The sequence below is a fragment of the Oncorhynchus masou genome, unplaced genomic scaffold (assembly GCF_036934945.1).
Source record: "Oncorhynchus masou masou isolate Uvic2021 unplaced genomic scaffold, UVic_Omas_1.1 unplaced_scaffold_2771, whole genome shotgun sequence".
NCBI lineage: Eukaryota > Metazoa > Chordata > Actinopteri > Salmoniformes > Salmonidae > Oncorhynchus > Oncorhynchus masou.
In genome coordinates this window covers 13,371-39,677 of record NW_027016848.1, presented here as the reverse complement: position 1 = coordinate 39,677, position 26,307 = coordinate 13,371, and the positions used below count along the sequence as shown (strand labels likewise).

The window sequence follows — 26,307 nt, the reverse complement described above, 5'->3', positions numbered from 1 at the left end:
ACCGAGAGGAGGCCAGTAGAAGCACAGAGAGGAGGCCAGTAGACGCACAGAGGCGGCCAGTAGAAGCACAGAGAGGAGGCCAACCGAGAGGAGGCCAGTAGAAGCACCGAGAGGCGGCCAGTAGACCCACCGAGAGGAGGCCAGTAGACCCACAGAGAGGAGGCCAGTAGACCCACAGAGAGGAGGCCAGTAGACCCACAGAGAGGAGGCCAGTAGACCCACAGAGAGGAGGCCAGTAGACCCACAGAGAGGAGGCCAGTAGACCCACAGAGAGGAGGCCAGTAGACCCACAGAGAGGAGGCCAGTAGACACACCGAGAGGAGGCCAGTAGACACACCGAGAGGAGGCCAGTAGACACACCGAGAGGAGGCCAGTAGACCCACAGAGAGGAGGCCAGTAGACCCACAGAGAGGAGGCCAGTAGACCCACAGAGGGGAGGCCAGTAGACCCACAGAGGGGAGGCCAGTAGACCCACAGAGGGGAGGCCAGTAGACCCACCGAGAGGAGGCCAGTAGACACACCGAGAGGAGGCCAGTAGACACACCGAGAGGAGGCCAGTAGACACACCGAGAGGAGGCCAGTAGACACACCGAGAGGAGGCCAGTAGACACACCGAGAGGAGGCCAGTAGACCCACAGAGAGGAGGCCAGTAGACCCACAGAGGAGGCCAGTAGACCCACCGAGAGGAGGCCAGTAGACCCACCGAGAGGAGGCCAGTAGACCCACCGAGAGGAGGCCAGTAGACCCACCGAGAGGAGGCCAGTAGACCCACCGAGAGGAGGCCAGTAGACACACCGAGAGGAGGCCAGTAGACACACCGAGAGGAGGCCAGTAGACACACAGATGAATTAGGGATGAAGTCTGGAGCATGAGACTACTACAGATATAATCCCATTTATAATCACATTTGGCCATGGGGGGGGGGGGGGGTGAATAATCTGTAATCTGACATTGGTTAATTAAATGAACATACATTTTAAAAAAGTGTTTGAAAAGAGTATGGGTTTGACCGGTCAACCAACCCGTATCTACAGATTGAGCTGTCCTCCCCCGTCAGCCACACACTATTCAACAAGGACCCAGAGAAACTATTAGGCCTACCCATTCTCTGGAAGAAAAAAACAAACATTTAAAAATGTGTTTGATCCTTGACAACAATATTCTCACAGCACCTTTTAAACGAGGCAGTTGATAGTCTAGCTGCTCTTCTAAGGTTTAAATCGATGTTCACTCAACAAACAAACAAAAAACATGAGAGCTTGGGACCAAGGTTTCATCTGCATTTGGTCAAATTTGAGTTATTGACATAGCCCTTGTTCTGTTACCTGTTCTCCACCTATATAGTACTCTTAAGTACCCCAATTCATGTTGTTAAATTCAAAAGAATACAAGATTTTAAAAAAATTGCTGACACCATTCAAACCCTCTGAACTGTCAAGCCAATTACCTCAATCAATATTCACGCAGATTGACCCTTGTAGTCCCAAACTGTCGACTTGGAAAGATCTGTTAACCACTGGGCAGGCACACAGCATGACTTTAGGGCACTCCCATGAAAACCACTGACAAAAGTTAGTGAGGACAACCCCTTTTCACTGTGTGTGAACAAGTTTCATTCACACGGTTTGAAATTGATACCAACGATAACTAGCATCTAGGCAGGAGAGCCTTAAAGGGATCCGTGACGTGGGAAGCGCTCTCTCAACCAGGCAGGCAATTCAAACTGAAAAAATAGATTTAAATTTTTTTTAAAAGTGGAAATAACAGACAAGCTGACGTATCAACCATGCCAGCTGCCCATAGCAACACAAATATCTACTTGAAACCATTTCCTCATTATTATACAAAATGTACTGTAGAAATATCTAGAACCGAGTTGGTTCGTATTAGCAACAGATCTCTCCTTTCTCAAACACCCCCCCCAAAAAAAAAAATTGAACAAAAGAATCATATAATAAAATACATATATCATGTTATAACATACTTTGAAACACAAAGACATATATCCTCTTATTCTAATAAAGACATATATCCTCTTATTCTATCCTCTTTGCACAGCAGTCACCTCAAATGCAGGTAGTAGAATGATGCAAATTGTAGCATAGTTTTAAAGACTGATTGACATTTGGTTTAGGCAAGTGTAAAGACTGTCCAAAGAAAGTCCACGATGCAGAAGATAAAGAGGACCACGTCAAGTGAGTCCATCTCACTATTTTACATACCAAAGAAAGCAGACATCTTGCAGGTAACATTTTTGTTTTCACACAACTTTCACTAAAAGGAGAGGACGTAATAGGTGGAGTCTGTACTAGGCCTGAGCAAAACATCCCTTCAACCTGTCCTGTGCCGTCCTCGGCCAATAGGCTCGGGCCGTCCTCGGCCAATAGGCTCGGGCCGTCCTCGGCCAATAGGCTCAGGCCGTCCTCGGCCAATAGGCTCAGGCCTGTTCTTCATCATACTGTAGTACCAAGACACCAACAGAGAGTGATCTGAGGCACCCTCATTGCATTATCAGAAAATAGCATGCCATGACATTACCATGACAACCATTATGTCTCCAGTTTTTCCAACACTGAGATGGTATTTTCTGGGGGGGGGGGTCCTCCAGTTTCTCCAACACTGAGATGGTATTTCCTGGGGGTCCTCCAGTTTCTCCAACACTGAGATGGGGGGGGTCCTCCAGTTTCTCCAACACTGAGATGGTATTTCCTTGTTTTTCCCCTCTAACGCCTACCTCAGGGGATGTTGATCCCAGTCAGTGCGTTAACACCAGGACTTCTTCCATGCCGTCATTCCTGTCGATGGAACGGTAGCCATTCTTGATGTTGAATCACTTGACTGTACCCAAGACAGTACATCTAGCGGTGACCTGCTTTACCCTTCACAGAAACTGAGGTTACCGATCTGGATGAAATGGGTTCTCCACGTCGGCAGCAGGCTGCCAGACTGTTGGTTAGTTTTCCCCCTGTCTCGGCCTCATGGTTTCTGAACCCAACATTATCTGAGGATATAGTCTATATCATACGAGGAGGTGGTCAGAGGAGTTTCCAGCCATGTCTCAGGGTTGTCATCGGCATACTTCTCCTGTCATTCTTTAGTTCAATCCTGTAAAAGTGTTGTATGAACTTATATTGGACAAGTCTTCTCGAGGGTCATTAGTAATAAAAAGGATAAATGCTTTTTAACACTTAAGTTAAAATGTCAAGAATTTAAGGCCTGCTTGTAGTCAATCCCCCAAACCCAGGGTTGTGTTTATTAGGGCACTCCAACAAGCATTTCTTAAGTTCAGATACTAACTTCCACCAGTTTCATTTCGGAGTTCTCTTTAGTTTCGCACATAGTGAACACTACCCTGAAGTTCAATCTGAAGGTCCAAGGTCATTGCAGTCCAGTTAAACATAGTTCAAATTACTTTTCAGAACAAACGTAGGGTACGCCCAAGAGATGTAGGGGGCGCCCAAGAGTCCATGTGTAATTCGAAACCCTTCAGTTACGCAGAGTGCAACGGCACCACAAACTTACAACCGAACGGAGAATGATACTTGATCCCAACTTCCTGGAACACCTGTCGGGGAACCCCAATATCACACAGGTAAACCCTACCTACTCCCTCTGACAGCGGTAGTGGAAGACCCAGAGACAGTGTCCACTTGGCTTCTACGGCGTGACCCTGTCCGCTGACTGGAGGATCCAGGCTGAGCACGGGAGCTCTGTTCTGGTTGGCCCAGTCTACAGCGGTCTGGTACCATGGCTGGTCCAGAAGGAAGGTGTTCTCGTGACAGTCCAGGCAGTTGATGATAAGGTCCACGGGGCTGTCCGGAAGCTCTGGGAGGTGACATGAAACATTGTCACTTTAGGTTAACATTCAGGGACCATTTTAGTTTATTTTCTTCCTCTACTCAGATTAGTTGCTTTTCAGTCCAGGACTCGGTATAACCTGGGTCTGAATCGGGAAACCGTCCCATAGAGGACTGCATGCACTTTACAGAGAGGCCTTGCTCATACCTGATAATAAAAGATAAACGGGAGCAGATGGCAAACAAAACAACAACTGTATTCACAGACCCTACCGACTACCCCTTAAACTCCATGACACAGAATAGACACATCCATCCCGCACCTTTAACAGGGGAGACGGGATTGCCCTCGTCTTGTAGAGGGAGAGCTAGCTGGAGATCTACCATTCGATAACAGCAGATCATTGGATCATCATGTATCCAATAGCGCATTGGATCATCATGTATCCAATAGCGCATTGGATCATCATGTATCCAATCGCGCATTGGATCATCATGTATCCAATCGCTCATTGGTTCATCATTTATCCAATAGCTCATTGGATCATCATGTATCCAATAGCGCATTGGTTCATCATGTATCCAATAGCGCATTGGATCATCATGTATCCAATCGCTCATTGGATCATCATGTATCCAATCGCTCATTGGTTCATCATTTATCCAATCGCTCATTGGTTCATCATTTATCCAATCGCTCATTGGTTCATCATTTATCCAATCGCTGATACATCACCTTCAACACTGGAGACCTGTTTGCCCTCCGTCTTGGTGTAAAGCGTGATCTCGCTGGAGACGGCATCCAGCGCCTTGACAAAGTTAGGCAGGAAGATTATCACCTCCACCTCGTGGTTGGCCAGGTGACGAGCACAGCTGATGCCCTGGGCCCCCTGGACGTGAGGCCCACAGAGTAAGGCCACAGTGGGCCGCTGGTGCACATTCTTAGGGGTCAGTCTGTAATGAATGAAAGGTTAGGGTTAGGCTTGAAGTCTGGAGGGAAGAGAGCAGAGAGCAGGATGTGATGTCCCGGGCCCCCCCATGGAGACGAGGGCCACAGAGGGGGGGCCACAGATGGGCTGCTGGTGTACCGTCTTAGGGGTCAGTCTGGAGGGAGCGAGAGGATCAAAAGAGGATTCTGTTTGTTTTTTTATGTCTATCAATAAAATATTGGATACAAATCAATAAACCATTTAACTTAGTCTGATTGAATCTGTACAACATTAAATAAGTGGACAAAATAAGCAGTATAAATCTGTCAAAAAGCACGGTGATCATCTTTCCATTCATTTTGAATTGTTGTAAATACTCGCATCTACAAAAACAGATTGTCTGGGACATGAGACTCATTTAGAGTACATCCTCGAGGTCTCAAAATGGCTGACAAATGTTTATGTCCCGAGTGCAATGGTGTCCAAGGTTGTGTGCTTCTTACCTGTTGGGCCCGCCCAGCAGCGTCAAGGCCATCTGACTGGCACACACACCTGTCATCTCCAGCCTCCTCTCCAATGAGAGGCCGTAACGTTCAGCGACTGACAACAGACGCTTGTGCAGCTCATAGGAAATACTGGGCACCACCAGGCCCGAGTCTACGGAGAAACACAGAGAAGGGGAAGGACATTGGCTGCTAATCACAAACAGGTAACACTGCAGAGGTTTAAATACTGTTGATATTTCTTCATCTTCTCCTTGGTTAGAAAAGAGCGGTAGCAACCGACAGCACTAATGACAGTCCTAAGTCCGTTAAGAAGTCAGTTGAGAAGTCAGTTCTTATTTTCAATAACGGCCTAGGAACAGTGGGTTAACTGGTCTAGGAACAGTGGGTTAACTGGTCTAGGAACAGTGGGTTAACTAACTGGTCTAGGAACAGTGGGTTAAACTGCCTTGTTCAGGGGAACAGTAGGTTAACTAACTGGTCTAGGAACAGTGGGTTAACTGGTCTAGGAACAGTGGGTTAAACTGCCTTGTTCAGGGGAACAGTGGGTTAACTGCCTTGTTCAGGGGAACAGTGGGTTAACTGCCTTGTTCAGGGGAACAGTGGGTAAACTGCCTTGTTCAGGGGAACAGTGGGTAAACTGCCTTGTTCAGGGGAACAGTGGGTAAACTGCCTTGTTCAGGGGAACAGTGGGTAAACTGCCTTGTTCAGGGGAACAGTGGGTAAACTGCCTTGTTCAGGGGAACAGTGGGTAAACTGCCTTGTTCAGGGGAACAGTGGGTAAACTGCCTTGTTCAGGGGAACAGTGGGTAAACTGCCTTGTTCAGGGGAACAGTGGGTAAACTGCCTTGTTCAGGGGAACAGTGGGTAAACTGCCTTGTTCAGGGGAACAGTGGGTAAACTGCCTTGTTCAGGGGAACAGTGGGTAAACTGCCTTGTTCAGGGGAACAGTGGGTAAACAGCCTTGTTCAGGGGAACAGTGGGTAAACTGCCTTGTTCAGGGGAACAGTGGGTAAACTGCCTTGTTCAGGGGAACAGTGGGTAAACAGCCTTGTTCAGGGGAACAGTGGGTAAACAGCCTTGTTCAGGGGAACAGTGGGTAAACTGCCTTGTTCAGGGGAACAGTGGGTTAAACTGCCTTGTTCAGGGGAACAGTGGGTTAACTGGTCTAGGAACAGTGGGTTAACTGCCTTGTTCAGGGGAACAGTGGGTTAACTGCCTTGTTCAGGGGAACAGTGGGTTAAACTGCCTTGTTCAGGGGAACAGTGGGTTAAACTGCCTTGTTCAGGGGAACAGTGGGTTAAACTGCCTTGTTCAGGGAACAGTGGGTTAAACTGCCTTGTTCAGGGGAACAGTGGGTTAAACTGCCTTGTTCAGGGGAACAGTGGGTTAAACTGCCTTGTTCAGGGGAACAGTGGGTTAAACTGCCTTGTTCAGGGGAACAGTGGGTTAAACTGCCTTGTTCAGGGGAACAGTGGGTTAAACTGCCTTGTTCAGGGGAACAGTGGGTTAAACTGCCTTGTTCAGGGGAACAGTGGGTTAAACTGCCTTGTTCAGGGGAACAGTGGGTTAAACTGCCTTGTTCAGGGGAACAGTGGGTTAAACTGCCTTGTTCAGGGAACAGTGGGTTAAACTGCCTTGTTCAGGGGAACAGTGGGTTAAACTGCCTTGTTCAGGGGAACAGTGGGTTAAACTGCCTTGTTCAGGGGAACAGTGGGTTAAACTGCCTTGTTCAGGGGAACAGTGGGTTAAACTGCCTTGTTCAGGGGAACAGTGGGTTAAACTGCCTTGTTCAGGGAACAGTGGGTTAAACTGCCTTGTTCAGGGGAACAGTGGGTTAACTGCCTTGTTCAGGGGAACAGTGGGTTAAACTGCCTTGTTCAGGGGAACAGTGGGTTAAACTGCCTTGTTCAGGGGAACAGTGGGTTAAACTGCCTTGTTCAGGGGAACAGTGGGTTAAACTGCCTTGTTCAGGGGAACAGTGGGTTAAACTGCCTTGTTCAGGGGAACAGTGGGTTAAACTGCCTTGTTCAGGGGAACAGTGGGTTAAACTGCCTTGTTCAGGGGAACAGTGGGTTAAACTGCCTTGTTCAGGGGAACAGTGGGTTAAACTGCCTTGTTCAGGGGAACAGTGGGTTAAACTGCCTTGTTCAGGGGAACAGTGGGTTAAACTGCCTTGTTCAGGGGAACAGTGGGTTAAACTGCCTTGTTCAGGGGAACAGTGGGTTAAACTGCCTTGTTCAGGGGAACAGTGGGTTAAACTGCCTTGTTCAGGGGAACAGTGGGTTAAACTGCCTTGTTCAGGGGAACAGTGGGTTAAACTGCCTTGTTCAGGGGAACAGTGGGTTAAACTGCCTTGTTCAGGGGAACAGTGGGTTAAACTGCCTTGTTCAGGGGAACAGTGGGTTAAACTGCCTTGTTCAGGGGAACAGTGGGTTAAACTGCCTTGTTCAGGGGAACAGTGGGTTAAACTGCCTTGTTCAGGGGAACAGTGGGTTAAACTGCCTTGTTCAGGGGAACAGTGGGTTAAACTGCCTTGTTAAACAGTGGGTTAAACCTTGTTCAGGGGAACAGTGGGTTAAACTGCCTTGTTCAGGGGAACAGTGGGTTAAACTGCCTTGTTCAGGGGAACAGTGGGTTAAACTGCCTTGTTCAGGGAACAGTGGGTTAAACTGCCTTGTTCAGGGGAACAGTGGGTTAAACTGCCTTGTTCAGGGGAACAGTGGGTTAAACTGCCTTGTTCAGGGGAACAGTGGGTTAAACTGCCTTGTTCAGGGGAACAGTGGGTTAAACTGCCTTGTTCAGGGGAACAGTGGGTTAAACTGCCTTGTTCAGGGGAACAGTGGGTTAAACTGCCTTGTTCAGGGGAACAGTGGGTTAAACTGCCTTGTTCAGGGGAACAGTGGGTTAAACTGCCTTGTTCAGGGGAACAGTGGGTTAAACTGCCTTGTTCAGGGGAACAGTGGGTTAAACTGCCTTGTTCAGGGGAACAGTGGGTTAAACTGCCTTGTTCAGGGGAACAGTGGGTTAAACTGCCTTGTTCAGGGGAACAGTGGGTTAAACTGCCTTGTTCAGGGGAACAGTGGGTTAAACTGCCTTGTTCAGGGGAACAGTGGGTTAACTGCCTTGTTCAGGGGGCAGAACGACAGATTTTCTTTACCTTGTCAGCTCGGGGATTCGATCTCTCAACCCTTTCGGTTACTAGTCCAACGCCAACGCTCTAACCATCTATATGAATGTCATTGGACAAGGTTTATCACAGCGCATTGTGCTTTATTACGGGAGATAGGTTCAGTACACAATATTGTAATTTGGATCCAAAAAAAAGTAGGTTGGCCCTCCTTGAAGTCTCCTAGATCTTTTAGTCTATAAAAGAGCCTCCTGCATAAAACTCCCTCCGTACCTCATTGTTACCCTTCAGACATATAAGAAGTTAACAGAACCAGGGATTTCTAACCCGGGTTCGATCCCGGGCTGTATCACAACCGGCCGTGATTGGACGTACTATAGGGCAGCGCACGTCGTCCGGGTTTGGCTGGGGGTTTGGCTGGGGGTTTGGCTGGGGGTTTGGTGAGGGTTTGGTGAGGGTTTGGCTGGGGATTTGGCTGGGGATTTGGCTGGGGGTTTGGCTGGGGGTTTGGCTGGGGGTTTGGCTGGGGGTTTGGCTTTATGTATGCAGTCCTTGTAAATAAGAATTTGTTCTTTAACTGAATTGCCTAGTTAAATAAAAGGTAAAAATAAAAATAAAAATCCCTTTCCATCTCAACAGAGTTCGGTATTTCTGCTGTAAAAATAAATGTTGCGCTTCTCATGTGGAATGATCTCTGAAAGTCTTTAACGTTGGTGGCTCTATCGCAGATGTTATAGAGCCTTCTTACTGGAGAAAGAGTTTGTTTCATACAATTGTGTTGTGTAATTTATGTGTATATACACTGAGTGGACAAAACATTAAGAACACCTGCATGACATAGACGGACCAGGTGAAAAGCTATGATCCCTTATTGATGTCACCTGTTAAATCCACTTCAAAAATCAGTGGAGACGAAGGGGAGGAGATATATTTTAATTATGAAGACATGGACTTGTGTATGTGAGTGGGATAAAATACGTAAGTGGCTTTGAACGGGGTAGTAAGGATAAGAGCGTCTGCTAAATGACTTAAATGTAATGTAAATGTAGTAGGTGCCAGGTGCAGGAAAGAGAAGATGCGTACCAGTGCAATACTCTTTGGCCCCAGGCTGAGGGACAACTATCTGCCTGTAAACCACAGGTTTGGTCTCTAGAATGTTCTTGTCGTGGCGGTATTGCGACGGCTGCTGCTCTTGCGGCGTACCGCGCGACCGGGCCCCGTTACCGCGGCGATCCGACCCGGCGATCTGTGAGAACACGGCAGCTTTGTCGAACAGCGCCAGGTTCCCCTCGAAGTCAAAGTCTGTGTCAAGCCCATCGTCCATATTGTCCCCGAAACACTCATCGTCCCTGAGCTGCCTCTGACCACCTCCTCCGTTCTTCACAACGCTCTTCTTCGGGGTGACCTGGTTGGCGCCCCGACTACTGGACGACCCTGTGATACCAAAACAAAAAGATATTAGAAAACTGATACAATATGCAATGAGGAAATGAATTGAGGATTTTCATTCAAACTACCATCCTCATAGGTATCACCCATTTTGAATGTTGTAATATCGTTATATAATTTTATACCGTCTATCATAAAAGGTTCGATTTCAAAACCGGCCGATGTCATAAAGTGAGAGTTTGTCTTTTCTCGATTGAGCCATTGATCATATTTTTGCAATATTCCTACCTCGAGGAAATGTGTAATTTAACAGAGGGTCCACGACATTTCTCCTATTTGTCTGCCTCTTCAGTCCCAAGGTGCATTGCATGGTGCCGTTGTACGGCCATTGCGAATTAACATGGTGAGATTGTGGATTCCTAAATAGATAGCTGTAAAATCACCTAAATTAACTGCACTAACAAGCTACTTCACATGCTGATATTGACCTTGATATTATTGTGTGAAGCTACGTTTGCTTGCTAGCTAGCTATCCCATAGAGAGCATTGCATTGTGGGTTTTGTAGTCGACGAGAGCTGCAACAGATTTCCACAATGATTTTATATGTTCCTACCAACCTTCTTGACCAGCCAGGACCACAGTGCCGGATCTACTTCCCGAGAGTGAGATTAACTTGTAGATACCATTTTTATGTCTCTGCCTCCAGTATGAAGGAAGTTAACTAGCGTTAGCTAATGCTAATGCTATCCAGTATGAAGGAAGTTAACTAGCGTTAGCTAATGCAAGTGAGCAACTTAAAAATACACGGAGAGACGTAAGAATGGTATCTAGTACAGGTCAGTAGTGGTAGTACAGGTCAGTAGTGGTAGTACAGGTCAGTAGTACAGGTCAGTAGTTGTAGAACAGGTCAGTAGTAAAGGTCAGTAGTGGTAGTACAGGTCAGTAGTGCAGGTCAGTAGTTGTAGTAAAGGTCAGTAGTAAAGGTCAGTAGTGGTAGTACAGGTCAGTAGTGGTAGTACAGGTCAGTAGTGCAGGTCAGTAGTGGTAGTACAGGTCAGTAGTAAAGGTCAGTAGTGGTAGTACAGGTCAGTAGTACAGGTCAGTAGTACAGGTCAGTAGTGGTAGTACAGGTCAGTAGTACAGGTCAGTAGTGGTAGTACAGGTCAGTAGTACAGGTCAGTAGTGGTAGTACAGGTCAGTAGTGGTAGTACAGGTCAGTAGTGGTAGTACAGGTCAGTAGTACAGGTCAGTAGTGCAGGTCAGTAGTACAGGTCAGTAGTACAGGTCAGTAGTACAGGTCAGTAGTACAGGTCAGTAGTGGTAGTACAGGTCAGTAGTACAGGTCAGTAGTACAGGTCAGTAGTGCAGGTCAGTAGTGCAGGTCAGTAGTACAGGTCAGTAGTACAGGTCAGTAGTACAGGTCAGTAGTACAGGTCAGTAGTAGTACAGGTCAGTAGTGCAGGTCAGTAGTACAGGTCAGTAGTGGTAGTACAGGTCAGTAGTGGTAGTACAGGTCAGTAGTGCAGGTCAGTAGTAGGTCAGGTCAGTAGTGCAGGGTAGTACAGGTCAGTAGTGGTAGTACAGGTCAGTAGTGGTAGTACAGGTCAGTAGTGGTAGTACAGGTCAGTAGTACAGGTCAGTAGTGGTAGTACAGGTCAGTAGTGGTAGTACAGGTCAGTAGTGCAGGTCAGTAGTACAGGTCAGTAGTACAGGTCAGTAGTACAGGTCAGTAGTGGTAGTACAGGTCAGTAGTACAGGTCAGTAGTGGTAGTACAGGTCAGTAGTGGTAGTACAGGTCAGTAGTGGTAGTACAGGTCAGTAGTGGTAGTACAGGTCAGTAGTACAGGTCAGTAGTGGTAGTACAGGTCAGTAGTGGTAGCACAGGTCAGTAGTACAGGTCAGTAGTGGTAGTACAGGTCAGTAGTGCAGGTCAGTAGTACAGGTCAGTAGTACAGGTCAGTAGTGGTAGTACAGGTCAGTAGTGGTAGTACAGGTCAGTAGTACAGGTCAGTAGTGGTAGTACAGGTCAGTAGTACAGGTCAGTAGTGCAGGTCAGTAGTACAGGTCAGTAGTACAGGTCAGTAGTGCAGGTCAGTAGTGGTAGTACAGGTCAGTAGTACAGGTCAGTAGTGCAGGTCAGTAGTGGTAGTGCAGGTCAGTAGTGCAGGTCAGTAGTACAGGTCAGTAGTGGTAGTACAGGTCAGTAGTACAGGTCAGTAGTACAGGTCAGTAGTGGTAGTACAGGTCAGTAGTAGTCGTACAGGTCAGTAGTACAGGTCAGTAGTGGTAGTACAGGTCAGTAGTGGTAGTACAGGTCAGTAGTGGTAGTACAGGTCAGTAGTGGTAGTACAGGTCAGTAGTGGTAGTACAGGTCAGTAGTACAGGTCAGTAGTACAGGTCAGTAGTACAGGTCAGTAGTACAGGTCAGTAGTACAGGTCAGTAGTACAGGTAGTACAGGTCAGTAGTGGTCAGTACAGGTCAGTAGTACAGGTAGTACAGGTCAGTAGTGCAGGTCAGTAGTACAGGTCAGTAGTACAGGTCAGTAGTACAGGTCAGTAGTACAGGTCAGTAGTGCAGGTCAGTAGTGCAGGTCAGTAGTACAGGTCAGTAGTACAGGTCAGTAGTACAGGTCAGTAGTACAGGTCAGTAGTGGTAGTACAGGTCAGTAGTACAGGTCAGTAGTACAGGTCAGTAGTACAGGTCAGTAGTACAGGTCAGTAGTACAGGTCAGTAGTGCAGGTCAGTAGTGGTAGTACAGGTCAGTAGTGGTAGTACAGGTCAGTAGTACAGGTCAGTAGTGGTAGTACAGGTCAGTAGTACAGGTCAGTAGTGGTAGTACAGGTCAGTAGTACAGGTCAGTAGTACAGGTCAGTAGTACAGGTCAGGTCAGTAGTACAGGTCAGTAGTACAGGTCAGTAGTCAGTAGTACAGGTCAGTAGTGCAGGTCAGTAGTACAGGTCAGTAGTGGTAGTACAGGTCAGTAGTACAGGTAGTACAGGTAGTACAGGTCAGTAGTGCAGGTCAGTACAGGTCAGTAGTACAGGTCAGTAGTACAGGTCAGTAGTACAGTAGTCAGGTAGTACAGGTCAGTAGTGGTGTACAGGTCAGTAGTAGTACAGGTCAGTAGTACAGGTCAGTAGTACAGGTCAGTAGTACAGGTCAGTAGTACAGGTAGTACAGGTCAGTAGTACAGGTCAGTAGTACAGGTCAGTAGTACAGGTCAGTAGTACAGGTCAGTAGTACAGGTCAGTACAGGTCAGTAGTACAGGTCAGTAGTAGTACAGGTCAGTAGTACAGGTCAGTAGTAGGTCAGGTCAGGTCAGTAGTACAGGTCAGTACAGGTCAGTAGTACAGGTCAGTAGTACAGGTCAGTAGTACAGGTCAGTAGTACAGGTCAGTAGTGGTAGTACAGGTCAGTAGTACAGGTCAGTAGTACAGGTCAGTAGTACAGGTCAGGTAGTACAGGTCAGTAGTGGTAGTAGGTCAGGTCAGTAGTGGTAGTACAGGTCAGTAGTCAGGTCAGTAGTAGTCAGCAGGTAGTAGTACAGGTCAGTAGTACAGGTCAGTAGTACAGGTCAGTACAGGTCAGTAGTACAGGTCAGTAGTGCAGGTCAGTAGTACAGGTCAGTAGTACAGGTCAGTAGTACAGGTCAGTAGGTCAGTAGTACAGGTCAGTAGTACAGGTCAGTAGTACAGGGTAGTACAGGTCAGTAGTACAGGTCAGTAGTACAGGTCAGTAGTACAGGTCAGGTAGTACAGTAGTGGGTACAGTAGTACAGGTCAGTAGTACAGGTCAGTAGTGGTAGTACAGGTCAGTAGTACAGGTACAGGTCAGTAGTACAGGTCAGTAGTGCAGGTCAGTAGTACAGGTCAGTAGTGGTACAGGTCAGTAGTACAGGTCAGTAGTACAGGTCAGTAGTGGTAGTACAGGTCAGTAGTGGTAGTACAGGTCAGTAGTGGTAGTACAGGTCAGTAGTACAGGTCAGTAGTACAGGTCAGTAGTACAGGTCAGTAGTACAGGTCAGTAGTACAGGTCAGTAGTACAGGTCAGTAGTACAGGTCAGTAGTACAGGTCAGTACAGGTCAGTAGTACAGGTCAGTAGTACAGGTCAGTAGTGCAGGTCAGTAGTACAGGTCAGTAGTACAGGTAGTACAGGTCAGTAGTACAGGTAGTACAGGTCAGGTAGTGGTAGTACAGGTCAGTAGTACAGGTCAGTAGTGCAGGTCAGTAGTACAGGTCAGTAGTGGTAGTACAGGTCAGTAGTACAGGTCAGTAGTACAGGTCAGTAGTACAGGTCAGTAGTACAGGTCAGTAGTACAGGTCAGTAGTACAGGTCAGTAGTGCAGGTCAGTAGTACAGGTCAGTAGTGCAGGTCAGTAGTACAGGTCAGTAGTACAGGTCAGTAGTAGTACAGGTCAGTAGTACAGGTCAGTAGTGGTAGTAGTACAGGTCAGTAGTAGGTCAGTAGTAGGTCAGGTAGTAGGTCAGTAGTACAGTGTAGTACAGGTCAGTAGTACAGGTCAGTAGTACAGGTCAGGTACAGGTCAGTAGTACAGGTCAGTAGTACAGGTCAGTAGTGGTAGTACAGGTCAGTAGTACAGGTCAGTAGTAGTAGTACAGGTCAGTAGTACAGGTCAGTAGTACAGGTCAGTAGTACAGGTCAGTAGTGGTAGTACAGGTCAGTAGTACAGGTCAGTAGTACAGGTCAGTAGTACAGGTCAGTAGTACAGGTCAGTAGTACAGGTCAGTAGTACAGGTCAGTAGTGGTAGTACAGGTCAGTAGTACAGGTCAGTAGTGGTAGTACAGGGTAGTACAGGTCAGTAGTACAGGTCAGTACAGGTCAGTAGTAGTACAGGTCAGGTACAGGTCAGTAGTACAGGTCACAGGTCAGTAGTAGTGCAGGTCAGTAGTACAGGTCAGTAGTACAGGTAGTACAGGTCAGTAGTACAGGTCAGTAGTACAGGTCAGTAGTACAGGTCAGTAGTACAGGTACAGGTCAGTAGTACAGGTCAGTAGTACAGGTAGTAGTACAGGTCAGTAGTACAGGTCAGTAGTACAGGTCAGTAGTACAGGTCAGTAGTACAGGTCAGTAGTGGTAGTACAGGTCAGTAGTAGTAGTACAGGTCAGTAGTACAGGTCAGTAGTAGTACAGGTCAGTAGTACAGGTCAGTAGTACAGGTCAGTAGTACAGGTCAGTACAGGTGTAGTAGGTCAGTAGTACAGGTCAGTAGTGGTAGTACAGGTCAGGTCAGTAGTACAGGTCAGTAGTGCAGGTCAGTAGTACAGGTCAGTAGTACAGGTCAGTAGTACAGGTCAGTAGTGCAGGTCAGTAGTACAGGTACAGGTCAGTAGTCAGGTAGTAGTACAGGTCAGTAGTACAGGTAGTACAGGTCAGTAGTACAGGTCAGTAGTACAGGTCAGTAGTACAGGTCAGTAGTACAGGTCAGTAGTGGTAGTACAGGTCAGTAGTACAGGTCAGTAGTAGTACAGGTCAGTAGTGGTACAGGTCAGTAGTACAGGTCAGTAGTACAGGTCAGTAGTAGTACAGGTCAGTAGTACAGGTCAGTAGTACAGGTCAGTAGTACAGGTCAGTAGTCAGGTAGTAGTGCAGGTCAGTAGTACAGGTCAGTAGTACAGGTCAGTAGTACAGGTCAGTAGTACAGGTCAGTAGTACACAGGTCAGGTAGTACAGGTCAGTAGTACAGGTCAGTAGTACAGGTCAGTAGTGCAGGTCAGTAGTGGTAGTACAGGTCAGTAGTACAGGTCAGTAGTGGTAGTACAGGTCAGTAGTACAGGTCAGTAGTACAGGTCAGTAGTGCAGGTCAGTAGTAGGTCAGGTCAGTAGTAGTACAGGTAGTACAGGTCAGTAGTACAGGTCAGTAGTGGTAGTACAGGTCAGTAGTACAGGTCAGTAGTGGTAGTACAGGTCAGTAGTGGTAGTACAGGTCAGTAGTACAGGTCAGTAGTACAGGTCAGTAGTACAGGTCAGTAGTGGTAGTACAGGTCAGTAGTACAGGTCAGTAGTACAGGTCAGTAGTGGTAGTAGGTCAGTAGTACAGGTCAGGTCAGGTCAGTAGTACAGGTCAGTAGTACAGGTCAGTAGTCAGCAGGTCAGTAGTGGTAGTACAGGTCAGTAGTACAGGTCAGTAGTACAGGTCAGTAGTACAGGTCAGTAGTACAGGTCAGTAGTACAGGTCAGTAGTACAGGTCAGTAGTACAGGTCAGTAGTACAGGTCAGTAGTACAGGTCAGTAGTACAGGTCAGTAGTACAGGTCAGTAGTACAGGTCAGTAGTACAGGTCAGTAGTACAGGTCAGTAGTACAGGTCAGTAGTGCAGGTCAGTAGTAGTACAGGTCAGTAGTACAGGTCAGTACAGGTCAGTAGTACAGGTAGTACAGGTCAGTAGTACAGGTCAGTAGTGGTAGTACAGGTCAGTAGTACAGGTCAGTAGTACAGGTCAGTAGTGGTAGTAGGTCAGTAGTACAGTAGTACAGGTCAGTAGTGGTAGTACAGGTCAGTAGTACAGGTCAGTAGTCAGGTCAGTACAGGTCAGTAGTGGTAGTACAGGGTCAGGTAGTAGTACAGGTCAGTAGTACAGGTCAGTAGTGCAGGTCAGTAGTCAGTAGTACAGGTCAGTAGTGCAGGTAGTACAGGTCAGTACAGGTCAGTAGTACAGGTCAGTAGTACAGGTCAGTAGTAGTACAGGTCAGTAGTACAGGTCAGTAGTAGTGGTAGTACAGGTCAGGTCAGTAGTACAGGTCAGTACAGGTAGTACAGGTCAGTAGTACAGGTCAGTAGTACAGGTCAGTAGTACAGGTCAGTAGTACAGGTCAGTAGTACAGGTCAGTAGTACAGGTCAGTAGTACAGGTCAGTAGTACAGGGTCAGGTAGTGGTAGTACAGGTCAGTAGTACAGGTCAGTAGTAGTACAGGTCAGTAGTACAGGTCAGTAGTACAGGTCAGTAGTACAGGTCAGTAGTGCAGGTCAGTAGTACAGGTCAGTAGTACAGGTCAGTAGTACAGGTCAGTAGTGCAGGTCAGTAGTGGTAGTGCAGGTCAGTAGTACAGGTCAGTAGTACAGGTCAGTAGTAGTACAGGTAGTACAGGTCAGGTCAGTAGTGCAGGTCAGTAGTGGTAGTACAGGTCAGTAGTACAGGTCAGTAGTGTCAGTAGTACAGGTCAGTAGTACAGGTCAGTAGTACAGGTCAGTGGTAGTACAGGTCAGTAGTACAGGTCAGTAGTACAGGTCAGTAGTACAGGTCAGTAGTACAGGTAGTACAGGTCAGTAGTAGTACAGGGTACAGGTCAGTAGTGGTAGTACAGGTCAGTAGTACAGGTCAGTAGTACAGGTCAGTAGTACAGGTCAGTAGTACAGGTCAGTAGTACAGGTCAGTAGTACAGGTCAGTAGTAGTACAGGTCAGTAGTACAGGTCAGTAGTACAGGTCAGTAGTAGTACAGGTCAGTAGTACAGGTCAGTAGTGTAGTACAGGTCAGTAGTACAGGTCAGTAGTACAGGTCAGTAGTACACAGTAGTACAGGTCAGTAGTAGTACAGGTCAGTAGTACAGGTCAGTAGTGCAGGTCAGTAGTACAGGTCAGGTCAGTACAGGTAGTAGTACAGGTCAGTAGTACAGGTCAGTAGTACAGGTCAGTAGTACAGGTCAGTAGTAGTACAGGTCAGTAGTACAGGTAGTAGTACAGGTCAGTAGTACAGGTGTACAGGTCAGTAGTAGTACAGGTCAGTAGTACACAGGTCAGGTCAGTAGTACAGGTCAGTGGTAGTACAGGTAGTACAGGTCAGTAGTACAGGTCAGTAGTACAGGTCAGTAGTGGTAGTACAGGTCAGTAGTAGTGCAGGTCAGTAGTACAGGTCAGTAGTACAGGTCAGTAGTACAGGTCAGTACAGGTAGTACAGGTCAGTAGTACAGGTCAGTAGTAGTACAGGTCAGGTACAGGTCAGTAGTACAGGTCAGTAGTACAGGTCAGTAGTACAGGTCAGTAGTGGTAGTACAGGTCAGTAGTACAGGTCAGTAGTACAGGGTAGTACAGGTCAGTAGTACAGGTCAGTAGTACAGGTCAGTAGTACAGGTCAGTAGTACAGGTCAGTAGTACAGGTCAGTACAGGTCAGTAGTACAGGTAGTACAGGTCAGTAGTACAGGTCAGTAGTACAGGTCAGTAGTAGTAGTACAGGTCAGTAGTACAGGTCAGTAGTACAGGTCAGTAGTACAGGTCAGTAGTAGTACAGGTCAGTAGTACAGGTCAGTAGTACAGGTCAGTAGTACAGGTCAGTAGTACAGGTCAGTAGTACAGGTAGTGGTAGTACAGGTCAGTAGTACAGGTCAGTAGTACAGGTCAGTAGTACAGGTCAGTAGTACAGGTCAGTAGTGGTAGTACAGGTCAGTAGTACAGGTCAGTAGTGGTAGTACAGGTCAGTAGTGGTAGTCAGGGTAGTGCAGGTAGTACAGGTCAGTAGTACAGGTCAGTAGTACAGGTCAGTAGTACAGGTCAGTAGTACAGGTCAGTAGTACAGGTAGTAGGTCAGGTCAGGTAGTAGTACAGGTCAGTAGTACAGGTCAGTAGTACAGGTCAGTAGTACAGGTCAGGTACAGGTCAGTGGTAGTACAGGTCAGTAGTACAGGTCAGTAGTACAGGTCAGTAGTACAGGTCAGTAGTAGTACAGGTCAGTAGTACAGGTCAGTAGTGCAGGTCAGTAGTCAGTACAGGTCAGTAGTACAGGTCAGTAGTACAGGTAGTACAGGTCAGTAGTACACAGGTCAGTAGTACAGGTCAGTAGTGGTAGTACAGGTCAGGTAGTACAGGTCAGTAGTACAGGTCAGTAGTACAGGTCAGTAGTACAGGTAGTACAGGTCAGTAGTACAGGTCAGTAGTACAGGTCAGTAGTACAGGGTAGTACAGGTCAGTAGTACAGGTCAGTAGTGGTAGTACAGGTCAGTAGTACAGGTCAGGTAGTACAGGTCAGTAGTACAGGTAGTAGTACAGGTCAGTAGTACAGGTCAGTAGTACAGGTCAGTAGTACAGGTCAGTAGTACAGGTCAGTAGTACAGGTCAGTAGTACAGGTCAGTAGTACAGGTCAGTAGTGCAGGTACAGGTCAGTAGTACAGGTCAGTAGTAGTACAGGTAGTAGTACAGGTCAGTAGTACAGGTCAGTAGTGCAGGTCAGTAGTACAGGTCAGTAGTACAGGTCAGTAGTAGTACAGGTCAGTACAGGTAGTAGTACAGGTCAGTAGTAGTACAGGTCAGTAGTACAGGTCAGTAGTACAGGTCAGTAGTGCAGGTCAGTAGTACAGGTCAGTAGTGCAGGTCAGTAGTACAGGTCAGTAGTGGTAGTACAGGTCAGTAGTACAGGTCAGTAGTACAGGTCAGTAGTGCAGGTCAGTAGTACAGGTCAGTAGTACAGGTCAGTAGTACAGGTCAGTAGTACAGGTCAGTAGTGCAGGTCAGTAGTACAGGTCAGTAGTACAGGTCAGTAGTACAGGTCAGTAGTGGTGCAGGTCAGTAGTACAGGTCAGTAGTACAGGTCAGTAGTGGTAGTACAGGTCAGTAGTACAGGTCAGTAGTACAGGTCAGTAGTACAGGTCAGTAGTACAGGTCAGTAGTGGTAGTACAGGTCAGTAGTACAGGTCAGTAGTACAGGTCAGTAGTACAGGTCAGTAGTGGTAGTACAGGTCAGTAGTACAGGTCAGTAGTCAGGTAGTAGTACAGGTCAGTAGTACAGGTCAGTAGTAGGTAGTCAGGTCAGTAGTACAGGTCAGTAGTGGTAGTACAGGTCAGTAGTACAGGTCAGTAGTACAGGTCAGTAGTACAGGTCAGTAGTGGTAGTACAGGTCAGTAGTACAGGTCAGTAGTGGTAGTACAGGTCAGTAGTACAGGTCAGTAGTGTAGTACAGGTCAGTAGTACAGGTCAGTAGTACAGGTCAGTAGTACAGGTCAGTAGTCAGTAGTACAGGTCAGTAGTACAGGTCAGTAGTACAGGTCAGTAGTACAGGTCAGTAGTAGTACAGGTCAGTAGTAGTACAGGTCAGTAGTAGTACAGGTCAGTAGTACAGGTCAGTAGGTAGTACAGGTCAGTAGTACAGGTCAGTAGTGCAGGTCAGTAGTACAGGTCAGTAGTCAGGTCAGTAGTACAGGTCAGTAGTACAGGTCAGTGGTAGTACAGGTCAGTAGTACAGGTCAGTAGTGCAGGTCAGTAGTGGTAGTACAGGTCAGTAGTACAGGTCAGTAGTACAGGTCAGTAGTACAGGTCAGTAGTACAGGTCAGTAGTAGTACAGGTCAGTAGTACAGTAGTGCAGGTCAGTAGTACAGGTCAGTAGTGCAGGTCAGGTAGTGCAGGTCAGTAGTACAGGTCAGTAGTACAGGTCAGGTCAGTAGTGCAGGTCAGTAGTACAGGTCAGTAGTACAGGTCAGGTCAGTAGTACAGGTCAGTAGTACAGGTCAGTAGTGGTAGTACAGGTCAGTAGTACAGGTCAGTAGTGGTACAGGTCAGTAGTACAGGTCAGTAGTACAGGTCAGTAGTGGTAGTAGTACAGGTCAGTAGTACAGGTCAGTAGTAGTACAGGTCAGTAGTACAGGTCAGTAGTACAGGTCAGTAGTACAGGTCAGTAGTACAGGTCAGTAGTACAGGTCAGTAGTACAGGTCAGTAGTACAGGTCAGTAGTACAGGGTAGTGGTAGTACAGGTCAGTAGTACAGGTAGTACAGGTCAGTAGTACAGGTCAGTAGTACAGGTCAGTAGTACAGGTCAGTAGTGTCAGTAGTACAGGTCAGTAGTACAGGTCAGTAGTACAGGTCAGTAGTACAGGTCAGTAGTACAGGTCAGGTCAGTAGTACAGGTCAGTAGTGCAGGTCAGTAGTACAGGTCAGTAGTCAGGTCAGTAGTACAGGTCAGTAGTGGTAGTACAGGTCAGTAGTACAGGTCAGTAGTACAGGTCAGTAGTACAGGTCAGTACAGGTCAGGTAGTACAGGTCAGTAGTACAGGTCAGTAGTACAGGTCAGTCGTACACGTCAGTAGTACAGGTCAGTAGTGCAGGTCAGTAGTACAGGTCAGTAGTACAGGTCAGTAGTGCAGGTCAGTAGTACAGGTCAGGTCAGGTAGTGGTAGTACAGGTCAGTAGTACAGGTCAGTAGTACAGGTCAGTAGTGGTAGTACAGGTCAGTAGTACAGGTCAGTAGTACAGGTCAGTAGTACAGGTCAGTAGTACAGGTCAGTAGTACAGGTCAGTAGTGCAGGTCAGTAGTACAGGTCAGTAGTACAGGTCAGTAGTACAGGTCAGTAGTGCAGGTCAGTAGTGCAGGTCAGTAGTGCAGGTCAGTAGTACAGGTCAGTAGTGGTAGTACAGGTCAGTAGGTCAGTAGTGGTAGTACAGGTCAGTAGTACAGGTCAGTAGTGGTAGTACAGGTCAGTAGTGGTAGTACAGGTCAGTAGTACAGGTCAGTAGTACAGGTCAGTAGTACAGGTCAGTAGTACAGGTCAGTAGTGCAGGTCAGTACAGGTCAGTAGTGCACAGGTCAGTAGTGGTAGTACAGGTCAGTAGTATAGGTCAGTAGTGCAAGTCAGTAGTACAGGTCAGTAGTACAGGTCAGTAGTAGTAGTACAGGTCAGTAGTACAGGTCAGTAGTGGTAGTACAGGTCAGTAGTACAGGTCAGTAGTACAGGTCAGTAGTACAGGTCAGTAGTGCAGGTCAGTAGTACAGGTCAGTAGTACAGGTCAGTAGTACAGGTCAGTAGTACAGGTCAGTAGTACAGGTCAGTAGTACAGGTCAGTGCAGGTCAGTAGTGGTAGTACAGGTCAGTAGTACAGGTCAGTAGTACAGGTCAGTAGTGGTAGTACAGGTCAGTAGTACAGGTCAGTAGTGGTACAGGTCAGTAGTACAGGTCAGTAGTACAGGTAGTACAGGTCAGTAGTACAGGTCAGTAGTACAGGTCAGTACAGGTCAGTAGTACAGGTCAGTAGTGCAGGTCAGTAGTACAGGTCAGTAGTACAGGTCAGTAGTACAGGTCAGTAGTACAGGTCAGTAGTACAGGTCAGTAGTGGTAGTACAGGTCAGTAGTACAGGTCAGTAGTACAGGTCAGTAGTACAGGTCAGTAGTACAGGTCAGTAGTACAGGTCAGTAGTGGTAGTGCAGGTCAGTAGTACAGGTCAGTAGTACAGGTCAGTAGTACAGGTCAGTAGTACAGGTCAGTAGTACAGGTCAGTAGTACAGGTCAGTAGTACAGGTCAGTAGTACAGGTCAGTAGTACAGGTCAGTAGTACAGGTCAGTAGTACAGGTCAGTAGTACAGGTCAGTAGTACAGTCAGTAGTACAGGTCAGTAGTGGTAGTACAGGTCAGTAGTACAGGTCAGTAGTACAGGTCAGTAGTACAGGTCAGTAGTACAGGTCAGTAGTACAGGTACCTAATGACCCTGCAGTGTTCTGGTTTCTATTGGTATCTAATGACAGTAGTACCTGCAGTGTTCTGGTTTCTATTGGTACCTAATGAACCTGACCCTGCAGTGTTCTGGTTTCAGGTATTGGTACCTAATGAACCTGACCCGGCAGTGTTCTGGTTTCTATTGGTACCTAATGACCCTGCAGTGTTCTGGTTTCTATTGGGTACCTAATGACCCTGCAGTGTTCTGGTTTCTATTGGTACCTAATGAACCTGCAGTGTTCTGGTTTCTATTGGTACCTAATGAAGGTCAGTAGTAGTACAGTCAGTTCAGTAGTGGTTTCTATTGGTACCTAATGACCCTGCAGTGTTCTGGTTTCTATTGGTACCTAATGAACCTGCAGTGTTCTGGGTTTCTATTGGTACCTAATGACCCTGCAGTGTTCTGGTTTCTATTGGTACCTAATGACCCTGCAGTGTTCTGGTTTCTATTGGTACAGGTCTAATGAACCTGCAGTGTTCTGGTTTACTATTGGTACCTAATGAACCTGACCCTGCAGTGTTCTGGTTTCTATTGGTACCTAATGAACCTGTACCAGTAGTACAGGCAGTGTTCTGGTTTCAGGTATTGGTACCTAATGACCCTGCAGTGTTCTGGTTTCTATTGGTACCTAATGAACCTGCAGTGTTCTGGTTTCTATTGGTACCTAATGAACCTGACCCTGCAGTGTTCTGGTTTCTATTGGTACCTAATGAACCTGCAGTGTTCTGGTTTCTATTGGTACCTAATGAACCTGCAGTTTTCTGGTTTCTATTGGTACCTAATGAACCTGCAGTGTTCTGGTTTCTATTGGTACCTAATGACCCTGCAGTGTTCTGGTTTCTATTGGTACCTAATGACCCTGCAGTGTTCTGGTTTCTATTGGTACCTAATGAACCTGCAGTTTTCTGGTTTCTATTGGTACCTAATGACCCTGCAGTGTTCTGGTTTCTATTGGTACCTAATGAACCTGACCCTGCAGTGTTCTGGTTTCTATTGGTACCTAATGAACCTGACCCGGCAGTGTTCTGGTACTTACAGGAGTTGTGTCTCCGTCTGAAACCCTTGGACTGGCCCGGCACCTCCAGGTGTTTATCTCCGAAGCTTTTAGAGCACTGCTGCGGTGAAGCCAGCCTGTCCTGGGTCTTATGGTGTCCTCGGTGTGGGACTGAGACCGGATCAGGCTGCTCAGTGTTCAGGAACCACACCACCTCTACCACTCACTATATCCAGGACCTTCAGCTCCTTGATGTCCACGGCACTGTGGGAGAATAGACAGTCACACAATGGCTGACGTCCACGGCACTGTGGTCGACAACAGGGAATTCTGGACTGTGAAAATAGAATTGATCTCAACCCTTGTAGGCAATCATATAGCCTTATAGGCAAAATGGTTTGACAACTTTGAAGGTATTTTCTCCTGAATTAATTCATGCTGTGTACATCTGTATCATTTGACAAGAGAGTAGTGTGACACAGCCTGTCATTAGTCCTTTAAACATGTAATTGAAATACTATAGAATTCCATTATTTCCTGTGGTGGACTGCTCCTACTGAGGAATGCCAATATGGCCGACCGGGGACGTCAAAGCCTTTCAATGGCCAATACATAGCATCAGCAATCTAGGGTTTATATACATCATTGATAATGCAACATGACATGTAGAAATGTTGAAACTGTTAATTACTGTTCCCAAAACAATGTCCAGTAGAGGCTAGAACACCTCAGTGCAAGAACATACCGGTAGCTACCAGCTTTGTAGGCTAACTTTCCTTGCTAGCTTACAGCTGAAGCTAACATCAATTCACTACCCTAGTACAGTGTTTGTGAAAATATGCTAACCATATTAAGTCAAAATATTGCTGATTACAAAACTTTATTAATTCACTTAGTCTCCCCCGCCTAACGTCTCTTTCAGTCAAGATTGTCTTTGCTTGAGCCTCGAACTGACTTTGTGTGAATGACGTCATGGGTCTTATTAAGAGAGCGGCAGGATAGCCTCGTGGTTAGAGAGGAGGGGGCGGCAGGTAACCTAGTGGTTAGAGTGGAGGGGTGGCAGGTAGCCTAGTGGTTAGAGTGGAGGGGTGGCAGGTAGCCTAGTGGTTAGAGTGGAGGGGCGGCAGGTAGCCTAGTGGTTAGAGTGGAGGGCGGTAGGGTAGCCTAGTGGTTGGAGTGGAGGGCGGCAGGTAGCCTAGTGGTTAGAGTGGAGGGGCGGCAGGTAGCCTAGTGGTTAGAGTGGAGGGGCGGCAGGTAACCTAGTGGTTAGAGTGGAGGGGCGGTAGGGTAGCCTAGTGGTTAGAGTGGAGGGGTGGCAGGTAGCCTAGTGGTTAGAGTGGAGGGGTGGCAGGTAGCCTAGTGGTTAGAGCATTGGACAAGGTACAAATCTGTCGTTCTGCCCCTGAACAGGCAGTTAACCCACTGTTCCTAGGCCGTCATTGAAAATAAGAATTTGTTCTTAACTGACTTGCCGAGTTAAATAAAGGTAAAATTAAATAAAGAGACCTTTATAAAATAAGATATTGCAAATGTTGTTGAGCAGCACCATAAAATAGAAAGTAAACAGATTGTTTTTCACCATTAGCCTCATGAAATCAGTTAAAACAAGCTCATCAACTCATTGCATGCACACACTTATTGAATATGCATGCACCTGTATTGTGAATAGGCCTAAACTACATCTTGATTTACCCAGTTTATCAAGAGAGATTTACCATTCAAATACATTTTTTGCCGTTATGTAGTTAGATTGGCAAAAAAAAAAAAAAAAAAATCTGATTGCATGATTGACTCATTTATTTACTCATTCATTCTAAAATCAAAATGTGTCAAATGTAATGATATTGAACTCAAAAGATCTGTATCAAGTGCTATTCTTTGACTTTGGTCTAAACACCTTTTTGTTTTTTTACCTTGGTATCGTTCTGGTATTAAGTATCATGATACTAAACCTGGTATCGAAGTCAAAATGCTGGTATAATGACAACAATAGCCTACAATTGAGTTATTATAATCATCGTATTGCAACGTTTTCAGGAAACTCTATGAAGAGAAGTTCATTTCCAAAAAAAATAGATAATAAACAGTAGTACCTAAAAGTGACCTCGGGCACAGGGCACTTGACTCCATTGTGGAAGGGCTGTTTGAGGGTGATGGTCTGGCTGGACTGGTCCACAGACGACACCTCGCCTTGGTACACCCCCAGAGATTCTCCGCAGTTTATCGACACCAGACTACCTAACCAGTCTGCAGCCATGCTGTCTGGTGACGAGTCCAAACATGGTGAACATGAACACATGTCAGGAGAACATTTGAGTTTAAAGTTGAAATATTATCTAGTTAACATCGAGCTGACGTTGACAGCTTGCTAACAACATGGCCTTTGACGAGATCTAATTTTCTCGTTCAGAATGGCAATACATGTCTTATCGTTTCATGGAGAAATGTAGCCTACCTTTTGTGATATTCCGTAAAACGACGGTTTTAATGTAATATTTGAACAGTTGCCCAAATGGGCTATTATATTTAAAATGATCAAAGCAAGCGTCCTTAGCTTTGTTTCAGAAGCATGAGCTGGAGTCGCACAACTTCCGGCGCGTAGCCAAACACATTTCAAAATAAAAGTTATCAGGGTTGCAGGGCGCATCTATATGACCAAACATGAAATACACAATTCACAATGACATTTGTGTTTTTGTTATCACATTTAATTTCATGGAGTTAATATATATATATTATATTAAGCCACTGCTTAGACTCTTAATAAATAATATATATACAGGCTAAGCAGTGGCCACCTGAGTGGCGCAGTGATCTAACACTGCGAACCCACCGACAGCATCATTGCGCAAAATATGTAGCATCACCGGGATATGTATGCAAAAGTTCAACATTCACCCTCTGCTACCATTTCTGTCAAGCCGTCTACTCATACAGTTTGACGCATACATTCGATAAATCCAACATCTGCACCACACCGAATATACTGCAACTGCCTCTGCAACGCAACACTGCAAGGCAAACGCAGCGATTCATTGGAAATGCATGTACTTCTGGTGTAGCAAGGCACTGCGTCAGCTGTGCCACTTGAGATCCTGGTTCGCGTCCAGGCTCTGTGGCAGCCGGC

General features: G+C 46.6%; 1 pseudogene; it reads right to left on the bottom strand.

Moving 5' to 3' along the window:
• Nucleotides 1–2,676: 2,676 nt before the first annotated feature.
• LOC135539255 (enhancer of mRNA-decapping protein 3-like) lies at nt 2,677–25,763 on the bottom strand (annotated as a pseudogene).
• Nucleotides 25,764–26,307: the final 544 nt, after the last annotated feature.